The following is a 6,180-nucleotide window of genomic DNA, read 5'->3' as shown; positions in this document are numbered from 1 at the left end:
AGTGATTTACATATTTTATGATTGAAATTGTTTTATGATTTGGGAACTGATTTATTTATAAAGCCTTGTAAAGTGATAGATAAAAATCACATGTAGTTACACATTGAAAAAAATCATTTTCAATGATTAGAAAAAGTTTAGTAAGACAAATGTATTATCTCAAGAGTTTTCATATGGCAGGAGTCTTGGTATGGGCTAGCTGGGTCCTCTGCTCAGGGTCTCAGGCTGAAATCAAAGTGTGGGGTAGGACTGTGATCTTGTGCAAGGCTTTAGAGTCTCATTCAAGCTCTCCAGTTGTTGGCAGAATTCAGGTCCCTGTGGTCACAGTACTAAAGGCATTACTCTCTTGTTGGCTGGTGACTAGGGACCATTTTCAGCTCTTGGAAGCTGCCATCAGGTCCTTGCCAGGTGGGTCCCTATATAGATAGTTCAAAACATGGCATTTCAAGGCCAGCAGGGAAATCTCTTTTAAGAGCTCACCTAATTAGTCCAGGCACATCCAGGATAACTCTCTTTTGATTAACTCAAAGTCAACTGCTTAAGGACCATAATTACATCTGCAAAGTACCTTCATCTTTGCCATATAATGGAGCTTAATCATGGGAGTGATAGCTCATCATATACATAGGTTCTGCCCACACACAAAGTAAGGGGACTGTTCAAGACATGTACACAAGGGACAGGAATCTAAGGGACTGCCCAAATATTGCCAACCCCATAGAATATAAAGACAGTGCAGCCATGTCTGAAGACTAAAGGACCTGGAGGGGTTAGGATGTAGCAGGTATAATTCCTTTCTTTTTAAAATTTATTTTATTGAAGTGTAGTTGATTTACAATGTTGTGTTAATTTCTGCTGTACAGCAAACTGATTCAGTTATATGTATGTGTGTGTGTGTATATATATATATATATATATATATATATATATATATACTTTTTCATATTCTTTTCTATTATGGTTTATTACAGGATATTGAATATAGTTCCCTGTGCTATACAGTAGGACCTTGTTGTTTACCCATTCTGTATATAATTGTTTGCGTCTGCTAATCCCAAACTCCTAATCCTTCCCTCCCCCACATTTCCTCCCCCTTGGCAACCACAAGTTTGTTCTCTACATCTGTGAGTCTGTTTCTGTTTCATAGATATGTTCATTTGTGTCATATTTTAGATTCCACATATAAGTGATATCATATGGTATTTGTCCCTCTCTGTCTGACATACTTCATCTAGTATGATAATCTCTAGGTCCATCCATGTTGCTGCAAATGGTATTATTTCATTCTTTTTTTATGGCTGAGTAATATTCCATTGTCTATATATACCACATCTTCTTTATCCATTCATCTGTTGATGGACATTTAGGTTGTTTCCATGTCTTGGCTATTGTGAATAGTGCTGGATATATGCCCAGGAGTGGGATTGCTGGATCATATAGTAATTCCATTTTTTTAGTTTTTTGAGGAACCTCCATGCTGTTTTCCCTAGTGGCTGCACCAGTTTACATTTCCAGCATGTGTAGTTGTACTTGAGGGAACTTGCAAGTGGATGATGGCAGTTGCATGTTGTGGTCCTCCAAGGCAACGCATCTTGGGGTCCTTTAGTCCAGAGAAATTCAGGACTTCCAGTTTGCACATTCCCACAGTTTTCAGTAACACATTTTCATCCATGCATTTTATTCTTCCTATTTCTATTGGGGCAAAAATTATCACTATTTTTTGGGGGAAATTTTTATTTTCAATGTTTGCAATTTTCCTACTTTCTTCTGGTTTCTAACGTGGAATAATTATTGCTTGTAGAGGCAGCTCTCAGGCTCTCCTTTGTTGTGGAAAATCAAAGTAATGCGCATATGATAGAGAATATGAAAGAAAGAAACCTGAGTGTTTCATAAACTAGATAACGTAGCAGTTAAGAGCACAGGCTCTGGAGCCAGACAGACGAGGTTTAAATCTCAATTTTTCCACTTACTAGCTGGGTGACCTTGGGCAAATCATTTCTTTCAATATCTATATCTTCATGTATAGGGTATAATAGTAGTATCTGTCTTTTGTGATTGTGAAGATTTAATGAGTTGATATATGTAAAGTAGCTGGAACAGTGCCTGGGATGTTGTAATTCTATCTAAGCATTTGTTATTATTACCATTCACAGAGTAAAACACTGTAAGAGACTGGGGAGGGTGGAAAAATGTTTACACAAGAATCTGGGGAGGTTGGGAGTGAAAAGAAGGAGTTGAGAGTGAGTGTCAGGGAGCTGATGCTGACATGTGGGAGGTTTTAGAAGGAGCAGAGATGGAGAAAGAGAAATTTTTATATGTTCGTTGAGCTTTAACATTTCACTTTGTCTTCTAGCATTTCATCCAGAGACTGTGTAAAGATTTGAAGTGCTTTTAATCACTTTATTGTTTCAAGAGAGAATTTCTTTAAATGCACTATTGGGCTTTAGACTGGGCATGTTAAGCTTGAAATCTTTAGTGGACTTCTAAGAGGAAATGTTTGATAGACACTTGGATGTAAGAGTCTGAGAGATTATCCAGCTGGAACCACACGTTTGGGAGCTGGCAGTGTATAGATGGTCTTTCAAGCCACGAGGCTGGATAAGATCACTTAGGTGCTGTACGCAACTGGAGAGAAGTCTGATAACAGTTCTTGGGTGCCCCTATCCTACTACTGTTTACCTTTGTAACCTTAAATATCATCTTTAAATCTCTAATTCTAGTTCTATCATCTTTAGACTGTGTTTTTTGACTCCCTAGTTGAGGGTATTAATATCCCCACTTCCTCCTTCTCTCCACCTCCTAATTTTGGCCAATCATGCCCTTGCTTTTACTTTACCAACTTTGATAACCTTTACATTCTTCTCTGCAACCACCTTTTAGTTCTCTCTGTTAGGTCCGTAAGCTGATCCTCAGTGGTAACAAACAGTAAACAGCATTTATACTATGAAAGCATATAAGTGTTGGGCATTGCTAAGCCACTCTGAGTGCCAAGAGTACATTTCCTTCTTTATGCATTCAAATCATTCATTTACTAAATAGTTATTGACTCTCTGCCGCATCACAGGCACTGTTTTATTTGTTAGCATTATACAAATCAAATTGCCTGCCCTCATCACGCTTACCTTCTTTCTGGCATGGACTCTTTATCACTCGAGAGAGAATGCATCTAGAGTACATTCAAAAGTATTCTCTTCTTAAAAATCCTCTTTTGTCCCTTTTATCAGCCTCTTTTGGTCTGATTTTAGTGTCACTATACCAGCTTTCTTTGAGTTAGTGTGGGCATGGTATATATTTTTCCAAAATGCATTCTCTTCACATAATTTATCAATTGCTTAAGATCATACTGTTTTATTTTCTTTTAATTTCACTTTCTTGTATTTTTGTTTCATTTATTTTTTGATTGTCTTGGAGTTTCCCTCGGTTGTTTTCTTTTTTCCTTGTTATGAGACCAAACAGAATTTCATTATGATTTCACAAATATTTTCAAGCTACTTACTCATTCTGCCCACTGTGTAGAATCTTTTTAACTTTTCTAAAGACATCTTTCTTGCAACTATGGAGTTCCTGCTCTAATTTGAACTAATTGTACTCTAAGCTTGTTGCACAGCTGTCAACCTGTCTTCTATATAACTCAGTTTGTTCTACTTTTTCTTTATTCCACATCTTCCTCTTTTTTGGGTTTTAGCTTCATTCTGTTGGAATATAGCTCAGGTAAATTTTTCAGAAAGACTATATGGAAAATAAGCTTTTGAATCAGTGCACATTGGAGTCTTTATTCTTATGCTTGTTGATAGTTTGGATTAATATTGTATTCTAGGTTTTCATATTCAACATCTGAATAGTGTTTTAGAAAGTAACAAAGAGTTCAAGCAACAAATAAGAAAAGAAAAACATTTAGGCAGTGGGAACATCTGTGCAAATGTACTGAGACATTAAATGACAGGGGATGTTTGGGGAACTACAATACAGTACAAGCAAGTCAATATTATAGGGGCATAAAGGGCAAGAATTAGAGGGAAGGGAGAAAGTAGTGGGAAATACAGCGGAAGGAAGAGGTAGGGGTAATATCCTGAGGGGTCTTATCTGCCATGCTAAGGGGATTGGCTATAATCCTGAAGTGAAAGGGAGCCTCAGGTTAGTCTTAATCTGGGAAATACCAGAGATGTGATATAGACAGATTGATTGCTTATAACAGTAGTGTGGAGGATGGCCATGAGATTGGAAGAAAAAGGACCAGCACAAAAGAAGCATTCATGATAGCAGGAGTGGAGAATGGTAAGGAAGTAACCAGGGACAGATCCTAAGGGGTGTTCAGAGCCACACTAAGGAGTTTGAACTTTATTCTGGGGCAATGGTAAAACTCCAGATTTTGAATAGGGGGACAGGTTAATACTTTAGAAAAATCACTCTGGATAGAGTACAAGAGAATGAATTCATGTTGGGGTGGAAATACTGGAGGTAAACATGCTAATCCTGATATTGTTTACTTCTTGCCATTGTAGAAGCAGAGATCAGAGTTGAGACCTGTGTGTAGAGAGAAGAGAATGGATTTGAGTGACATGAGGAATGTGAATTGACAGCCAAATAATGGTTGATTACATGTGGGAATTGAGAGAAGAAAGACGGAATGACTTCCGGGTTCTCGGTTTGGGCCAGCAGATGGGTGGCTGATGACACCACTTACTTAGGAGAAGACGATTTTGCGGGAAGGATGCCATAATCTGGGATGGAGCAGATCAATCAAGTGTGGCTCTTTTTTTTCTCTCTCCTTAAATATAAATCACTTTTATCTGTCGGGTGAAGCAAAAATAAAATAAAAACCTGGGCTTCCCTGGTGGCGCAGTGGTTAAGAATCCGCCTGCCGATGCAGGGGACACGGGTTCGTGCCCCAGTCCGGGAGGATCCCACGTGCCACGGAGCAGCTGGGCCCGTGAGCCGTGGCCGCTGGGTCTGCGCGTCTGGAGTCTGTGCTCCGCAACGGGAGAGGCCACAACAGTAACAGGCCCGTGTACCGCAAAAAAAATAAATAAATAAAATAAAAAAATAAAAACCTAACAGCTGAGTGTTTTTCCTCCTCCAGTGTAATAGAGCATCCTCGCCATCACAACATCCTCTCCTGGAAACATCCTCTCTTTGGCTCCCTGGCTCCAGAGCTACAGTCTTCCCTCAGGCTTTCAAATGCTCCCTATTTTCTCCAAACTCAGGACCTACTTCTCTCCCCCACTAGAGTATAGCCTCTGTCAGGATAAGAACCACGTCTGCTTTACTCATCGCTGTTTCAGCGAAGCCTAGGACACATGTTTATGGAAAGGATGAAAAAGAAGGATGCCCTGAAGCTTAGCGTGGCTGTGACCTCAGAGATGCTCTGCCCCCGGAGTGAAATGACTCTTCTCCGACAACGCTCAGCAGTTGTTTGAGAAGTTACGGGACTAATTCCCAGACAGCAGCTCACCGCAGGCCATGTTGGGGGGGCACTGCACAGAGTTCAGGCAAAACTATAGCCTCAAGACCTTCAGGATGCACCAATTCAAGTTCTGAGCTGGGGAAGCCACACTTGCTGCCGGACAACTCTGGGCAGCAACCAGCAGGAGGCTTACGATTTTACCACAAGGTGAGGGGGCACACACAACGTAAGTGCTTTACTTCAGGGATGTTTGCCATCTTGTAGACCATGAGCTCCCTGGGGGTAGCCTCGTCTTGTCCAAGACCTCCCCTGGACCATGCTGAGTGCTGGGCACATAAGATGCGCTCAATGTGTATGTGTTAAATAAGCAAATGTATACATTAAGACAGAGCTACTTATCTGCATCTTATCACATTTTTTTAAAGTAAAATTTCTTCTTTTAAAAATTGTTTTAAAATGATAGAGGCAATTAAGCTTGTAAACATTCAAATAATAAAAAGATTATTTAATGAAAAATTAAAGATACTCAATTTTTCTCTCTAATCCCAAGTATCTCTCTTTTATCTATCATTTATCTATATCTATTGTATCTATCTAATCATCTATGTATCTATCTATGTATCTATGTATCTATCTATCATCTATATCTATCTGTCTGTCTGTCTGTCTATCTATCTATCTACCAATCTATCTATCTAATCTGTCTTTCTCTGGTGCAAATTGGTCCAGAACATTCAGAATGAAGCAGTAAGTAAGACATTTTCTTTTATAATGTG

The sequence above is a fragment of the Stenella coeruleoalba genome (genome assembly GCF_951394435.1).
Source record: "Stenella coeruleoalba genome assembly, chromosome: 1".
NCBI lineage: Eukaryota > Metazoa > Chordata > Mammalia > Artiodactyla > Delphinidae > Stenella > Stenella coeruleoalba.
Note: the sequence above shows the minus strand (reverse complement) of the source record.